The sequence below is a fragment of the Coregonus lavaretus genome, assembly GCF_964263955.1.
Source record: "Coregonus lavaretus genome assembly, chromosome: 5".
NCBI lineage: Eukaryota > Metazoa > Chordata > Actinopteri > Salmoniformes > Salmonidae > Coregonus > Coregonus lavaretus.
This window is the reverse complement of record NC_139992.1, coordinates 57,110,324-57,129,045: the sequence shown is the minus strand read 5'-3', so window position 1 is coordinate 57,129,045 and position 18,722 is coordinate 57,110,324.

Here is an 18,722-nt window from a genome sequence, read left to right as displayed (position 1 = left end):
GGTTTTTCTTTTTTGTTGATAGAACGCTGACATCAGAATGCTGGTGTATTCAGCTTTTGATTTTTCTTTTATGTCATTGTGCCAAGTCATAATTGCATCTCTGAATTGGAATTTTCCGTCAGCAGGGAAATGCTGACCAATTTTATCCAGTTTGCTCAGTTTTTCCCATATTCGAGCCGAATTGGTAGAATGCTCGTGTGCCTCTTTCAGTGCCTCTATGGCTCTTATAATCTTTTCTTCCTCTAGCCCTCCTTTACAGGGAGAATCGGGGCTGCCGGTCGCCATTTCAATATTAATTATTCCGACGCTTCTCCCCCGACGGTGTCCAGCGTGTTTAGATTTCTTCACTCCCGGCTCTAATACATGACTACTATTAACTATTTACCAAGGTAGCAATACCCACTTCCCCGGAGAGTAGTTATGGTATTTGTGCCTATTAATTTGGTCACAGGACCTGACACCTTGTATTAGAACCTACCACTCTCTTTATTGCTACTGCTAACACGCACAAATCATGTTCAAACAACTTTGAATATATTCTTGCTTTTCTAACCATGAATGTGGCTCTCCTCCAGAACTTATAGGCAACCTTTTATCACCACCCACATTTCACTCACTGACAATGTTTAATCTTTTATCATAGATATTCTTGGATATCTCATATTCTACACAGAACACACTTCCTGCCTTTGTCCCTCTACATGGACTTCTTCTCTATAACCTATCGTACTAGTACAGTTGAACTCGGAAGTTTACATACACTTAGGTTGGAGTCATTAAAACTCGTTTTTCAAGCACTCCACACATTTCTTATTAACAAACTATAGTTTTGGCAAGTCGGTTAGGACATCTACTTTGTGCATGACACAAGTAATTTTTCCAACAATTGTTTACAGACAGATTATTTCACTTATAATTCACTGTATCACAATTCCAGTGGGACAGAAGTCCACTGTCCATACACTAAGTTGATTGTGCCTTTAAACAGCTTGGAAAATACCATAAAATGATGTCATGGCTCTAGAAGCTTCTGATAGGCTAATTGACATCATTTGAGTCAATTGGAGGTGTACCTGTGGATGTATTTCAAGGCCTACCTTCAAAGTAAGTGCCTCTTTGCTTGACATCATCTGAAAATGAATAGAAATCAGCCAAGACCTCCGAAAATAAATTGTAGACCTCCACAAGTCTGGTTCATCCTTGGGAGCCTGAAGGTTCCACGTTCATCTGTACAAACAATAGTACGCAAGTATAAACAACATTGGACCATGCAGCCGTCATACCGCTCAGGAAGGAGACGCGTTCTGTCTCCTAGATATGAACGTACTTTGGTGAGAAATGTGCAAATAAATCCCAGAACAACAGCAAAGGAACTTGTGAAGATGCTGGAGGAAACAGGTACAAAAGTATCTATATCCACAGTAAAATGAGTCCTATATCGACATAACCTGAAAGGCCGCTCAGCAAGGAAGAAGCCACTGCTCCAAAACCGCCATAAAAAAGCCAGACTACGGTTTGCAACTGCACATGGGGACAAATATCGTACTTTTTGGAGAAATGTCCTCTGGTCAGATTAAACAAAAATAGAACTGTTTGGCCATAATGACCATCGTTATGTTTGGGGGAAAAGGGGGGTTGCTTGCAAGCCGAAGAACACCATCCCAACCGTGAAGCACGGGGGTGGCAGCATCATGCTGTGGGGGTGCTTTGCTGGAGGAGGGACTGGTGCACTTCACAAAATAGATGGCATCATGAGGAAGGAAAATTGTGTGGATATATTGAAACAACATCTCAAGACATCAGTCAGGAAGTTAAAGCTTGGTCGCAAATGGGTCTTCCAAATGGACAATGACTCCAAGCATACTTCCAAAGTTGTGGCAAAATAGCTTAAGGACAACAACTCTGTCAGGAGGAATGGGCCAAAATTCACCCAACTTATTGTGGGAAGCTTGTGGAAGGCTACCCGAAACATTTGACCCAAGTTAAACAATTTAAAGGCAATGCTACCAAATACTAATTGAGTGTATGTAAACTTCTGACCCACTGGGAATGTGATGAAAAAATAAAAGCTGAAATAAATCATTCTCTTTACTATTATTCTGACATTTCACATTCTTAAAATAAAGTGGTGATCCTAACTGACCTAAGACAGGGAATTTTTACTAGGATTAAATGTCAGGAATTATGAAAAACTGAGTTTAAATGTATTTGGCTAAGGTGTATGTAAACTTCCGACTTCAACTGTACATGGATGTGCCCCACATCTCCATATACCTTATATACTACAGACACTTAAACAGACTCCAACCCCTAATCTAACCTATTAAGTGGCTTAACCCTCCTGAACACGCTGTGCCCGCAGTGCTCCAATCTAATCTATTAGGGGGCTAAACCCTCTTGAACACTCTGTGCCCGCAGCTCTCCAGTCTAATCTATTAGGGGGCTAAACCCTCCTGAACACGCTGTGCCCGCAGCACTCCAGTCTAACGCTCTGGTGGCTAAACCCTCCTAGGCACGCAGTGCCCGCAGTGCCTAGTCTAACCTTCTGGTGGCTAAACCCTCCTAGGCACGCAGTGCCCGCAGTGCCTAGTCTAACCTTCTGGTGGCTAAACCCTCCTAGGCATGCATTGCCCAGAGTGCCTAGTCTAACCTTCTGGTGGCTAAACCCTCCTAGGTATGCAGTGCCCGGTAGTATTTACAGTGGGCCTACTAAATAAGCTCAGGCTTTTCTAGGTCCGTATCCTATAATTTTTCAGCCTACTGTCGTATATGATGAATGGTGGTCATCATTGCTGTCAACAAAAGAGTCCATCTATGCTGCATCGTGTCAGAAGTTTTTATTCATACCACGAGGTTACAGCATAAATTACATACACGCGTTGTCTGGAGAGCAGTTGCCTCGAATTATAATAACCGCTCTGGGGTTTATTGTCCAAAACCCTTCTTATATAGACACTGCCAAAATAAGGGTTACCCCCTCTTCTGGCCAATCACCAGTCTCCCCTGGGGCATCACCCTCCCAACGCTACATTTCAAATACCATCATAAACCATCCCCCCCTCGGTTCCTTTAAACAAAGCACACGTTCAGTTCCACTTAAAACAGTCATAATTTCCATACACTACATTTCCCCCCTTCGAGACTAAACTAAGTCTCGAAAACAAACAGAATATAATTATGACCAGTAACAATTTATCTTATTGAATATCCTCAACCTTAAACCCAAAAACATTCTCCTCTAGAGTGTAAATACCTTTCTTATGAAATATGAATAACTGTTGATGAAATGTTAACACATTACTATGAATTATGAACAAACTGTTCATGAAGTGTGAACACATTACTATGAATTATGAACAAATTGTTCATGAAGTGTGAACACATTACTATGAATTATGAATAAATCTTTATGGAGTGTGAGAGCGAAAAACCTGTCCGGCAACCTTTGTTCCAAATCCATCCATCAATTAAGACAGTAAAATTCTCTCACGGTCCCTCTGCCCCAGGCAACCACCGCGGTACTCCAGATAAACTCATAACCCATGTAAATACATTTGAAACTATGATGCCATTAAATACACATGTTTCCCCTGCAAACAAAATCCTATCCAGAAACATCCACTCTCAGGCTGGTCAACCCATAGGACCTGAAAGGGAATCTCTCCCTGCCTAAACGTCCTTTTCCTAAACCCCATCGAAATAAACAAAAGCATCTAAGATCCTCATCTGCATTCAATAACATCAAACATCATTCTACTAAAATCAATACCTAAGAATATGACACAATTATGTATTACACATCAAATATGTCTATATTTCATTGCAGACACTGGAATGTAGTCCACTACACTTCATCTCCTCCGTAGTCTCGACTTCCAATGGACTTGTTAATGATGGAATCAGCCACACCCTCCTTGTTTCATCTCCTCCAGTCATATTGTCCCTTCATATTGTCTTTGAGTCACATGTTCCCCCAAATGCTTCTGGAATGAAAAGAAAAGAAACGACCAAACAGTATCCTTTGCAAAACAACCACTTTCAAATTAAACCTCAATTTCACCTAAGAATTTAAAAAATGATACATAAATGATGCATGAATCACATTATCCATTCCCCCCTTTGATTCATAAATCATACTAAAAATCATACTAATATTGAAAAAACACTGAAAAATCATCAAATAATCCAAAATGATATTTATCCATCAGTTCCACTTGTCCATCTTTATCCAGATCAGGAACAGTCAACACCGGCATCTGAGTGTTGTCTCCAGGCATCACTCTCCAACCTATCTCAATCTCATAGCTCTCTCCAAGGTCAGTAACAAATTACAAACATCACAGTGTTATCAAAGCTGAAACTAAAATCTGACCCATCACTGCCCCTACTGGCCTAATTGATCTTGCATCCTCTCAGATCTCCCAAACACATCCCTTATAATGCATCTATAACCCCAGTGATATTATCTGAACTATCTGGACTCAAAGTATAACTAATATTTATCAATATTATCTTCCCAAATGTTACACCATACCATGAATGAAGTCCCCCCTTCTCCCTTAGACTTACCTTTCCATGATAGGCTTGAAGACTATGACATGTAGCCATGTCTCTTTTCACCCCCTTTTCAACCCTAGCTTCAGATTTCTGTGTTGGTACCACTCCTCTTTAATGGTAAAAACCTCATATGGAAGCTTAAACGTTGACCTGTAACAACATCCTATCCCCCATAGGGTAAGAATATACTCTATCATCACAAACCCACCAAATATCTCTAAAATTCCCATAGTCACATTGTCAGTCAAAAGCTAATCTTTTAACCATCAAAGTCCTGCTCTTCTTACTACCTGATATATAAAAAGTAACCTATTATTTGTCATTACTACCCTTAAGGTCATACTTATCCAAGGTTATCCTATACTCATCACACTCTGATATTCCCATAAACATACCCCTTACCTCATATGTTTTATTAGAACAACAACAACTTTTATCCTCACTGGTTCACCTGAATACTTCAGGTTTCCACTGTTACCTGACTTTACTTTCCATCTAACAATTCCCATAGGGTAATCCATTTACCCAAGAACACTTAAACCCTACTGTTCTGACAACTACATTATTTTATCTGTCAATGACTGTTGCCGATACCACAGCCATGACAAAGCATAAGACTTACCCACACCTGATAGAGGCCACGCGACCGTCTAACACGTCTTGGGCTGGCATCCCCAACAGACATCAACCCTCAAGATTCCTCACTGACCTTACCGAATGAGTTAATCTATCTTGTTTCTATCTGCTCTCCTATTTTAATCCTATTCGTACTATCATTGACAGCCCTCTCCATCCGTAACATAAACTCCTGAGTCATTAATTTCTTTCCAAAGTTACCATTACCGTCGTTGATTTAGTTGATGAATTAAAACCCTTAATTCCTTCTAGTGGAAAAGCTACCCATATCCCATGTGTATTATTCACTGTTGGAGTGACTACTGTAATAAACTTATCCTTAACTCCCTCTGTGACTGTGGAAACTTCTACAGACTTCAAATCTTCCATTATAAGCGTCACCTTATTAATTACATAGCCCTTTAACCAATAATTCTTAACCAAAACAAATTTTAATGCTTTCACTAGATAAGTACACATATTCTCCCTAATTATCTCTCTCTCTCTCTCTGTGAAAGAAACGTCATCATCCTAAATGGCATATTATAATTATTATTCTCCTAACCCTAATAACAGTATTTTCCCCCTATAATTGATGCTGGACTCCTATAAACAACCTAGTTTTCCCAAAGCTCTGAACTCTTTACTTGTACTTCCATCCCTCACCACTAGTGTCACTTTTTCCCCCTTTCAGTTCTACCTCTAAACTTTAAACCTTTTGATTATAACAAAAGGTACCCACAATTACCTTGATCTTCCTATTCTAAAGTGTCATTCATTACGGTTCTCTCTCTCTCTTACTACTAACGTTAAAACTTAGCTTACTGTCTCAGAGTTCCTTCAACCCTAATCTACTCCTAACTTATTTTAATCTAATCTTTTCTCTCATAACATTTAAAACCTTTTCCCCTGATTTTCACAAAATCCCCTACCACCAAATGTTTAGACTATGTGATTGGGAAAGTTCCCCACCTGCTTCTGACTCATTACACACAGACTTGGCAAAACGTCTAAACACCTTTTAGCCTAGCCTGAAATCTCTTTGTGTAAGAATGTAACCCCGAATAACAGTCACCCTATTAAGTTTATTTTCCCAGACAGATTGTCTAACAGGTAATCTAATACATTATCATCATTCCTATGATATTATCTTTTAAGCAAATGATTCCCAACAAACCCTACTTCTTAAAATATTCTACCAGACAGTCAGTCGTCTAGTGTGCCTCTGATTGAACACTTCAATTTACACCATGCATCTCTTCCCACAATGTCATTGGTATATTGTCTCTTTTAATTCCTATTTGACTTCTATAGCAGAGCTCAATTGATTTCTTAAGAGTAATTAAACTGTTTTACTACTTCCAATCCCTATCCTAACCTAATTAGTTTATTTTACAGAGTGATATGTTTAACCTCTTTAGACTGAACCCAGATAAGTTTTTCCCCTATTCACTATCACTTCTAATGGTCGGTTGTTTTTACTTCAATTGTTGGCTATTTTCTCTTCCTCTCCAATTCTGTGTCTGTCCAGACCTTGGCTGTGGATATAACACCTGGTACCCCCCTTGACTGATACAATTGCATTTGATATTGTTCAGTTGAAGCTGTAACAGTGATTGTTGATTTGATTCACTCTGATTCTTCATAACCAACACTTCTTTTCTTCTTCTCCACCACCAGTTATAAGTTGTATTTGATTGAGTTTTCTTCGTCCGGTTCTTCTCGTTGTGGACCTATCAGTATTCTTCAAAAGGTTATCTTCTAAGTTCTGTTCTTGAAATATCATCTTCTTACCAGTGGCCTTTCCTTTGGCCTCACTGTATTATTCTTCTCCTTCAATTCTTGAGGTCTTCATCCAGTCGTGTTACTTCTTCCACTTCTCCATTTCTTCTTTCCTCTCTTGCCACTTCCCTCTGATCACAGAGTCACCTCCACCCATGACCTCTCATCAATCACTCTCATCTTCATCATCCTCTTCTCCTTCACGTTCCAGACATCTCATTTTCTTCCGTCTTCTGGATTCATCTTCATCGTCGTTTCTGCTCGTATTCGTCTTCATCTCTGATGCCATAATCACCCTGCTGGATGATGTCTTTCTGCTGAATCCGTATGTGAGAAAGGTGTACTAACATCTGCCACTAGTCTCTCCTAACACTACTCTAACCCTACTTTGATTAAAAAATGACTATTTTAATCAATTTTCCCCTATATCAAGCCTTTTATATTCCTTTATTGTGACCTATGTTATTTTAGACTGTATAGCCTATGGCTATGACTTCCCCCCTTAAATTATTAATATAACCCTAAGAACCCCCCCGAAAAATCAAATTAAATAAAATATGAATATTAAAAAATTCTATTAAATACCTTATTCAAAAACCATTTTAATTAAAAATAAAAAACCAATTAAAACCTCAATCAAAAATTATGAATAATTTAAAACAATTTTTTTATTCCTATATTCTATGTCACCAATTTATCAATTAGTGTTGACTATCTTACCACAACCCATCAACTGCAAGTAAATGCCAGTTAGTCATCTTCAGACTAAAATACCCATAAACAAAGCCTTTAACCCCTTGCTCTATAACCCCTAATTATCATAAATTTACAGAAGAATCCTCAATCCATCCTGGATTCCCAACACATCTGTAATCAAACCCCAGTGATACACAGAGCCACCAAAATACAATTTTTAATGAAATAGTATTTGCCAAGCCTATGTAAAATTGTCATAACATCACATATCTTGTTAGGATGATTTTGTGTACTAGCCTGATCCGATCCTCTCGTCTGCCTCGTCACACCTTGTCACGTGACGCACACGTCAGCCCCTTCTCTCTCTCTCCTCTCGTTCCATGTTCCTCTCATATTTCACAAAAACATAGAAACACACACGATTTCAGCAGTTAATGCAATCACTGAGTATTTCCAACCATCCAATATTCGTTCGTTCTACATTATTCACTCTAAGACTAAACTCAGAACTAAATAGATTGCTCAAAAAAAATTTTTAATCCGTTATTTAATTATTTAATTCAATCCATTATAATCCATTATCATATATTTAATTTATAAATTCAATAGGTCCCAAAACAAGTTTCATCTTAACCCACCGCCGTTTAAACTTATAAGATTCGTGTTAAAATCTCTTTATGCGTATTTGTTCCGTCGTCTGTGTTCCTCTGTCTCCCCCTGCAGTTTAACCAATGTGTTGTTTTGCCAAATCCCACGCATGCGCAAATATCATTTTAACCTCATGCTTGAGTTTTAGCATCCCCTCGTGGTGTCGTTTAGTGCCGTAAAACAAAACGTTCCCTAATCTCGTGCCATAAACTCCCCTTTCTGTAGTGTAGTGTCGCAAAATTAAACGCATGCGCACATCCATTCAAAAACCCGTTTTCACCTCCACTAAATGGATAACAGTCCAGCTGTACCTTTCGTTCCCCTCCTAGTCAACCAACATTTAACAGCGCTCACAAAACATACAACCTGACTTACAGACAGTGACAAGTTTAAGAGACTTTAGTCCATCGCAATGGAATCTCTAAGGATATCCATTAGCATGTAGCACGCAACACAATTAGCCTTCAACATTAGCATTTAGCTTAGCCTAAGGTACACCGTGGCACAAAACACAATTAGCATGTAGCATTAGCATTTAGCCACGATGTACCACGTGACCCGTAACAATCCAGCCTTAGCCCTAGCCTCCAGCTAACTGCGGCCCACAACACAAATGAACATCCCGCACCGTGGCCAAATCATCATCATCGCAATTATCTCCCCGTCTAACTTTTTGTTGCCTTGAAAGATGAATCTCATATCAAGCGGTTATCCCCAACATATCTCCCGTCGGCTATAGAAGAAGTATAACATAAATACAACCATTCACTTCATAATTCCCGCTTAAGGAATCAACCTGACCCAGTCTAACTAAGTCCGGATTTGTAGCCCATTCCTAAAGAATCGCCTCGATCAAGAGGTCTTTTCGTATTCACGGTGCCCTAACTATGCAGACGTCTTCCAACATTTATTGTCTACCAATCCATTGTCCTAAACATGCTATTATTCCCCGTTTACCCATCAACCAAATTTAGAAATTCTCGTTCAGACTCCCAGTTAACAGCCATAACGCCACCCGAAACACGGTCATAAGGGTACATTCCTCCAGTGTACACAAGCAGTAACAAAACCAACAACTTAGCTGTGTTTAGTCGGGTCATGACTCCAAATCAAAGTCAGCTTGAGTTAGCTTGGCGACTCCAAATGCAGCAAAGAAGGATTGCATCATCCCTCCTGGCAAGCTCGCCATTATGTCGTATATGATGAATGGTGGTCATCATTGCTGTCAACAAAAGAGTCCATCTATGCTGCATCGTGTCTGTAATTTATGCTGTAACCTCGTGGTATGAATAAAAACTTCTGACACGATGCAGCATAGATGGACTCTTTTGTTGACAGCAATGATGACCACCATTCATCATATACGACACTACGATTCTCATCTCCCCAAGATGTCAGAATGAGTGGTAACAGGTGTAGGAACTGTGCCTACCTTGTTTTAGGTGCTGGCTCCTGTTTCACTGATTTGGACTCTGTGGTTCGACTGTAAATCGTGGTGAACCCTGCTCGCAGCGCCAACTGTTAGATCCTAAATAAACAGAGTAAAAACTTACGGACGACTAGTAAAGCTCAAACCAAGGTTATTCACCAACTGGGTCACACAGCTGCATAAGACATATTCACACAACCACTGGTATTTAAACCTTCCTCCTATGCTGAGTGTCCTCTTTACACATCTGGACAGCCAATACCTCTCTGTTGCTAGACAGGACTTTAGTGATGCCTGTTCTTTCTCACTTCATCTGACCTGACCTCGGTCCAAATTCCTCACTCCTCCCCAACTCACGAATGTTCTGTTGACTTGTACCAGACTGTGGCCCTTCTCCTTTCCATAGGATACCTGAACATGTTCTGACAGAATGTAAACATTCTGCTATCCCCTCTTTCCCTCAGCGACATGATTAAGGATATTTCAAGTTTATATGTCAGAACCCATCAGAATTAACATGGTCCGACTCCACACACACCCACACAGTTGTAAACATTTACATTACATTTACATTTTAGTCATTTAGCAGACGCTCTTATCCAGAGCGACTTACAGGAGCAATTAGGGTTAAGTGCCTTGCTTAAGGGCACATCGACAGATTTTTCACCTAGTCGGCTCGGGGATTAGAACCAGCGACCTTTCGGTTACTGGCACAACGCTCTTACCCACTACGCTACCTGCCGCCCCGAAGAGGGCACAACAGCGCCTTTTCCCCCTCAGGAGGAAGAACATATTTTGTATGGGCCCTCAGAAGTTCTACAGCTGCACCATTGACAGCATCTTGACTGGCTGCATCACCGCTTGGTACGGCAACTGCAAGGCACCCGACTGCAAGGCACTACAGAGGGTGGTGAGTACGGCCTAGTATTTGTATTTATATTTATTATGGATCCACATTAGCTGCTGCCTTGGCAGCAGCTACCCCTCCTGTGGTTCAGCAAAATTAAGGCAGTTATAACATTTAAAAAACATTACAATACATTCACAACAGATTTCACAACACATTAAGTGTGTGCCCACAGGCCCCTACTCTACTACCACATATCTACAACACAAAATCCATGTGTACGTGGGTGTATAGTGTGTATGTTATCGTGTGTTTTGTATTCATTTGTCTGTGCCTGTTTTTGTGTTGCTTCACAGTCCCCGCTGTTACATGAGTTGTATTTTTATCTGTTTTTTAAACCAAGTTATAGTGCTTGCATGTGTTACTTGATGTGGAATAGAGTTCCATGTAGTCATGGCACTATGTAGTACTGTGCGCCTCCCATAGTCTGTCCTGGACTTTGGGACTGTGAAGAGACCTCTAGTGGCATGTCTTGTGGGGTATGCATGGGTGTGCCAGTAGTTCAAACAGACAGCTTGGTGCATTCAACATGTCAATACCTCTCACATATAGAAGTATACAAGCAGTGATGAAGTCAATCTCTCCTCCACTTTGAGCCAGGAGAGATTGACATGCATATTAGTAATGTTAGCTCTCTGTGTACATCTAAGGGCCAGCCGTGCTGCCCTGTTCTGAGCCAATTGCAATTTTCCTAAGTCCCTCTTTGTGGCACCTGACCACACGACTGAACAGTAGTACAGGTGTGACAAAACTAGGGCCTGTAGGACCTGCCTTGTTGATAGTGCTGTTAAGAAGGCAGAACATTTACATTTACATTTTAGTCATTTAGCAGACGCTCTTATCCAGAGCGACTTACAGGAGCAATTAGGGTTAAGTGCCTTGCTCAAGGGCACATTAACGTCATTTAGCAGACGCTCTTAGCCAGAGCGACTCACAAATTGGTGCGTTCACCCTATAGCCAGTGGGATAACCACTTTACAATTGGGGGGGGGGGGGGGGGGGTAGAAGGATTCCTTTATCCTATCCCAGGTATTCCTTAAAGAGGTGGGGTTTCAAATGTCTCCGGAAGGTGGTGAGTGACTCCGCTGTCCTGGCGTCGTGAGGGAGCTTGTTCCACCATTGGGGTGCCAGAGCAGCGAACAGTTTTGACTGGGCTGAGCGGGAACTATGCTTCCGCAGAGGAAGGGGAGCCAGCAGGCCAGAGGTGGATGAGCGCAATGCCCTCGTTTGGGTGTAGGGACTGATCAGAGCCTGAAGGTACAGAGGTGCCGTTCCCCTCACTGCTCCATAGGCAAGCACCATGGTCTTGTAGCGGATGCGAGCTTCAACTGGAAGCCAGTGGAGTGTGCGGAGGAGGGGGGTGACGTGAGAGAACTTGGGAAGGTTGAACACCAGACGGGCTGCGGCATTCTGGATGAGTTGTAGGGGTTTAATGGCACAGGCAGGGAGGCCAGCCAACAGCGAGTTGCAGTAGTCCAGACGGGAGATGACAAGTGCCTGGATTAGGACCTGTGCCGCTTCCTGTGTAAGGCAGGGTCGTACTCTCCGAATGTTGTAGAGCATGAACCTGCAGGAGCGGGTCACCGCCTTGATGTTGGCGGAGAACGACAGGGTGTTGTCCAGGGTCACGCCTAGGCTCTTCGCACTCTGGGAGGAGGACACAGCGGAGTTGTCAACCGAAACAGAACAGCGCTTTATTATGGACAGACTTCTCCCCATCTTAGCTACTTTTGTATCAATATGTTTTGACCATGACATTTTACAATGCAGGGTTACTCCAAGCAGTTTAGTCACCTCAACTTGCTCAATTTCCACATTATTCATTGCAATATTTAGTTGAGTTTTAAGGTTTAGTGAATGATTTGTCCCAAATACAATGCTTTTTGAAATATTTAGGACCAACCTATTCCTTGCCACCCATTCTGAAACTAACTACAGCTCTTCGTTAAGTGTTGCAGTCATTTCAGTCGGTATAGTAGCTGATGTGTAGAGTGTTGAGTCATCCGCATACATAGACACACTGGCTTTACTCAAAGCATGTCATTAGTAAAGATTGGAAAAAGTACGGGGCCTAGACAGCTGCCCTGGGGAATTCCTGATTCTGCCTGGATTATGTTGGATAGGCTTCCATTAAAGAAACCCTCTGTGTTCTGTTAGACAAGGTAACGCTTTATCCACAATATAGCAGGGGGTGTAAAGCCATAACGCATACTTTTTTCCAGCAGCAGACTATGATCGATAATGTCAAAATCCGCACTGAAGTCTAACAAAACAGCCCCCACAATCTTTTTATCATAAATTTCTCTCTGCCAATCATCAGTAATTTGTGTAAGTGCTGTGCTTGTTGCATTTCCTTCCCTATAAGCGTGCTGAATGTCTGTTGTCAATTAGTTTACTGTAAAATAGCATTGAATCTAGTCAAACACACATTTTTTCAAAAGTTTACTAAGGGTTGGTAACAGGCTGATTGGTCGGCTATTTGAGCCAGTGAAGGGGGCTTTACTATTCTTAGGTAGGGGAAGGAATTGTGCTTCCCTCCAGGCCTGAGGGCACACACTTTCTAGTAGGCTTAAATTGAAGATTTGGCAAATAGGAGTGGCAATTTCGTCCGCTATTATCCTCAGTAATTTTCCATCCAAGTTGTCAGACCACGGTGGCTTGTCATTGTTGATAGACAACAATAATTGTCTCACCTCTCCCACACTCACTTTACGGAATTCAAAATTCCCTTGCTTGTCTTTCATAATTTGGTCATAGATACTTGGATGTGTAGTGTCAGCGTTTGTTGCTGGCATGTCATGCCTAAGTTTGCTAATCTTGCCAATGAAAAAATTATTAAGTACATTACTGGTGCCGAGATCCCTGCCATCCGGGACCTATTTACCAGGCGGTGTCAGAGGAAGGCTCGAGCCATAGACTGTTCTCTCTGCTACCGCACAGCAAGTGGTACCAATGCAACAATAGGACCCTGAACAGCCTCTACACCCAAGCCATAAGACTGCTAAACAAGACTGCTAAATAGCTAATCAAATGGCTACGTCAATCACATTTATTTATAAAGCCCTTTTTACAACAGCAGAAACTGAGCCTAAAACCCCAGAGAGTAAGCAATGCAGATGTAGAGGCATCTATTGAAATACGATTAATGCTCGCCGTCCAATTTGTCATTGGGGTCAATGAAATATGCTATTATTACTATATATACATTTCAAATCGGTAGACTAATAATTTGCAAAATGATACAGGGGATTTCGTTTGCAAGCCAGAGCCACATTGCCTTCCTCAAGTGAGCAGAATGTGATAATGTAGGCTAATTTTATAAAATGGCTAAATATTATATGTACCTGGACTACCTGCATTGACCCTTTTTTGCACTAACTCTTTTGCACTGATTCTATGCACACACACTGGCCTCTAACTACACTCTCACACATAAGTACACTACAACCCCAACACACACATACACACACACACACTACACACGCCCACACACACGTAACACATGCATAAATGCATACTGACGCCATACACTCACACACACTTTCACACTCACCACATTCGCCTCTGCTACTGTCTATTATCTATCCTGTTGCCTAGTCACTTTACCCCTACCTAAAGTATATGTACCCAGCTAGCTCACATCAACACCATCATCCCAGACACCCTGGACCCACTCCAATGTGCATACTGCCCCAACAGATCCACAGATTACACAATCTCTATTGCACTCCAAACTGCCCTCACCCACCTGGACAAAAGGAATGCCTATGCAAGAATGCTCCTCATTGACTACAGCTCAACATTAATCACCATAGTCCCCCCCCCCCCTCCCCCAAGCCCATCACCAGGCTCAGGACTCTGGGACTGAACACTTCCCTCTGCAACTGGATCCTGGACTTCCGGATGGGCCACCCCCAGGGGGTGAGGGTAGGCAACAACACATCTGCCAAGCTGACCATCAATACAGGGGGGCCATTACTCAATTACCTCGTACCCCTGCACATCGACTCGGTACTTGTACTCCCTGTATGTAACCATGTTATTTTTAATCGTTATTGTTATTCGTTATTCACTGTGTATTTATTCCTTGTGTCACTGTTTCAAAAAACACACATATATATATATATATATATATATATATATATAGAGAGAGAGAGAGAGAGATATATCTTTAACTCTGCATTGTTGGAAAAGGACCCATAATTAAGCATTTCACTGTTAGTCTACACCTGTTGTTTACGAAGCATGTGACAAAGAAATTTGATATGCGATTTTAACTTTCCTACAGTAGCCAGCTGACAGCGAACATATCCTTGTAAATGAATTTATGTTGCAGAAACAATAGATAGCCTAGGTACTGATGCATGCATCTATCGAAATGTGATTGCTGTCCAATTTTTCATTGGGGTCGATGAAAAATGCTATTATTACTACATTTACTTTTTTTTAATCGGTAGACTAATTAAAATAATTTGCAAAATGATGCAGGGGATTTCGTTTGCAAGCCAGGGCCAAATTGCCTTCCTCAAGTGAACAGGAGAATGTGATAATGTAGGCAAATTTGATAAAATGTCAAAGCATTATATGTTTGCATTAAATACCCTACTCCTTGAAAGTTGTGTATTGATTATATATAGCATACGTAATGTATCATGATCACTGCAATCAACAGCTGTCACGGATTCTGCCGAGGCTGCTCCTCCTCCTTGCTCGGGCAGGCTTCGGCGTTCGTCGTCCCCGGAGTACTAGCTACTGCCGTTGGATGTTATCGGTGTTTGTTTAGTTTTGTCTGTATTGTTTACACCTGTTCGTCATGATGTTAATTGTTTCCCTTATAATTACCCCTGTCTCTCATCTGTACTTTGTGTGTGATTGTTTTCCCCTTCACGGTTGTCTATTTTGTGAGCGGGTTATTTCCTCCCTGCGTGGAGTTATTTTCTGTGTCCTTTTGGATCCTTTTCGTATTAAAAGTATGTATCCGAGAGTTCTGTGTCCTGCGCCTGACTTCGTTTACCGCATCTCACAGACAGTCGTAACAGAATCACACACCTTACCATGGAGTCAGCAGAAGCGACGGCACCGACTGGATCACACGAGGAGCGCGTCCTAACACAGGCAGCGATGCTCCAAAATCTTGGTGCCGCTATGGATAACGTTATGAACACTTTGGGACGATGGGAGAGAGGAGGTTTGCCCACACCTCCTCCAACGATACCACCACCATCGGCTACTCCTATCGTCTCACATCCGGAGTCCAGTGGGATTCAGCTCTCGCTCCCGAGGGCTTATGATGGCACCGCAGCCGGGTGTCAGGGTTCGCCCTCATCTCCTGTCTGTCCGGCAAGGCACTGGAGTGGGCCAACGCCGAGTGGGGAGGGATAGACGCCGCTACTGTGAACTGTGCGGAGTTCACCCGCCGCTTCAGGGCAGTGTTCGATCATCCCCCGGAGGGGAAGGCGGCGGGTGAGCGTCTATTCCACCTCAGACAGGGGAGGTGGAGCGCGCAGGAATTCGCACTGGACTTCCGGACTCTAGCTGCCAATTCGGGATGGAATGAGAGGGCCCTCATCGACCACTACAGATGCAGCCTGAGGGAGGACGTTCGTCGAGAGCTGGCCTGCAGGGACACCAACCTAAGCTTCAATCAGCTGGTGGACATGTCGATTCGCTTGGATACCCTGTTGGCTACCCGCGGACGTCCAGCGCTGGGGCCGTCCATTCCATCCCCCAGCACCTCCGAGCCGAGCCCTATGGAGCTCGGGGGTGCTGGTAGTAGGGAGGCCAGGAAGGAGGCTGTCCCCTGCACCAACTGTGGCCGCCGAGGACACACAGCGGTTCGGTGCTGGGGAGGGTCTCCTCGGATTCGAGGCAGCAGGCAGCGCACTGATGAGTCATTCCCGGTGAGTAAGGTCCCAACTCACCCAGAGCTCTCTGCTGTTCATATGTGTATCCAAGTGATGTTTCCAGAAGTTTATTCTTACTCCCAGCATAAGGCACTAGTCGATTCAGGCGCAGCTGGGAATTTTATCGATCGCCATTTCTCATATAAGTTAGGGATCCCTATATTACCAGTCGATGTGCCCTTCCCTATCCATGCCCTAGATAGCCGGCCTTTGGGGTCGGGATTGATTAGGGAGGTCACAGCGCCACTGAAGATGAAAACGCAGAAGGGTCATGAGGAGACTATACAGTTGTATTTAATGGACTCTCCTGCGGATCCAGTGGTGTTGGGACTTCCCTGGTTAATATCTCATGACCCCAACATTTCATGGCAACAGAGGGCTCTCAAGGGATGGTCTGATCAGTGTGTGGGGCGGTGTGTAGGTGTTTCCGTAGGGGCAACGACGGTGGAGTGTCCGAACCAAATGCCCACAATGCACATTCCTCCTGAGTATGCCGATTTGGCAAGCGCCTTCTGTAAGAAGAAGGCGACTCAATTACCACCTCATCGACAGGGGGATTGTGCGATAGACCTCCAGGTTGGCGCCGCGCTCCCTCGCAGCCATGTGTATCCTCTGTCTCAGGAGGAGACGGCTGCTATGGAGACATACGTCGCCGAATCCTTGAGACAGGGATAAATACGGCCTTCCACTTCTCCTGCGTCCTCAAGTTTATTTTTTGTGAAGAAGAAGGATGGGGGTTTACGCCCGTGTATTGATTACCGTGGTCTCAATCAGATCACTATTAAATACAGCTATCCTCTCCCTCTGATTGCTAGTATGACGGAGTCATTACACGGGGCGCGCTTCTTCACAAAATTGGATCTCAGGAGCGCTTACAACCTGGTGCGCATTCGGGAGGGAGATGAGTGGAAAACAGCCTTCAGTACCACCTCGGGTCACTATGAGTACCTCGTCATGCCATACGGTCTAATGAATGCTCCTTCAGTCTTCCAATCATTTGTAGACGAGATTTTCCGGGATTTGCATGGACAGGGGGTAGTGGTGTATATTGATGACATTCTGATATACTCCGCTACACGTACCGAGCATGTGTCCTGGTACGTCGGGTGCTGGGTAGACTGTTGGAGCATGATCTGTATGTGAAAGCAGAGAAATGTCTGTTTTTCCAGGAGTCCATCTCCTTCCTAGGACACCGGTTGTCTGCGTCAGGGGTGGAGATGGAGATTGACCGCGTTTCAGCCGTGCGTAATTGGCAGATTCCAACTACAGTAAAGGAGGTGCAGCGGTTTTTGGGTTTTGCCAATTACTACCGGAGGTTTATCCGGGGTTTTGGACAGGTAGCGGCTCCCATTACCTCCCTGCTAAAGGGGGGCCCGGTGCGTTTGCAGTGGTCGGCTGAGGCGGACAGGGCGTTTAGTCATTTTGAAGGACTTGTTCATCTCAGCTCCAGTGCTGGCACATCCGGATCCCTCTTTGGCGTTCCAAGTCGAGGTGGATGCGTCCGAGGTGGGGATCGGTGCTATACTGTCTCAGCGCTCGGGCACGCCTCCAAAACTCTGCCCCTGTGCTTTCTATTCTAAGAAGCTCAGTCCGGCGGAGCGCAATTATGACGTGGGGGACAGGGAGCTGCTAGCTGTGATCCAGGCCCTGAAGGTGTGGAGACATTGGCTTGAGGGGGCTAACCACCCTTTTCTCATTCTGACTGACCATCGTAACCTGGAGTACATCCGGGCAGCGAAGAGACTGAACCCTCGTCAGGCTAGGTGGGCCATGTTTCTGACCCGGTTTGTCTTTAAGATCACGTATATCCCCGGGTCACAGAACGTTAAGGCAGACGCCCTGTCCCGACGATATGACACAGAGGAGAGGTCCATTGAGCCCACTCCCATACTACCGGAGTCTTGTCTCGTGGCACCGGTGGTGTGGGAGGTCGACACAGAAATCGAGCGGGCTTTACGTACCAACCCTTCTCCCCCAGAGTGTCCAGAGGGACGGAGGTACGTGCCGCTCGAGGTCCGTGATCGACTGATTTATTGGGCTCACACGTCACCCTCCTCTGGTCATCCTGGTATTGGTCGGACGGTGCACTGTCTTAGCGGGAAGTACTGGTGGCCCACCATAGCTAAGGACGTGAGAGTTTACGTTTCTTCCTGTTCGGTGTGCGCCCAGTGTAAGGCGCCTAGAC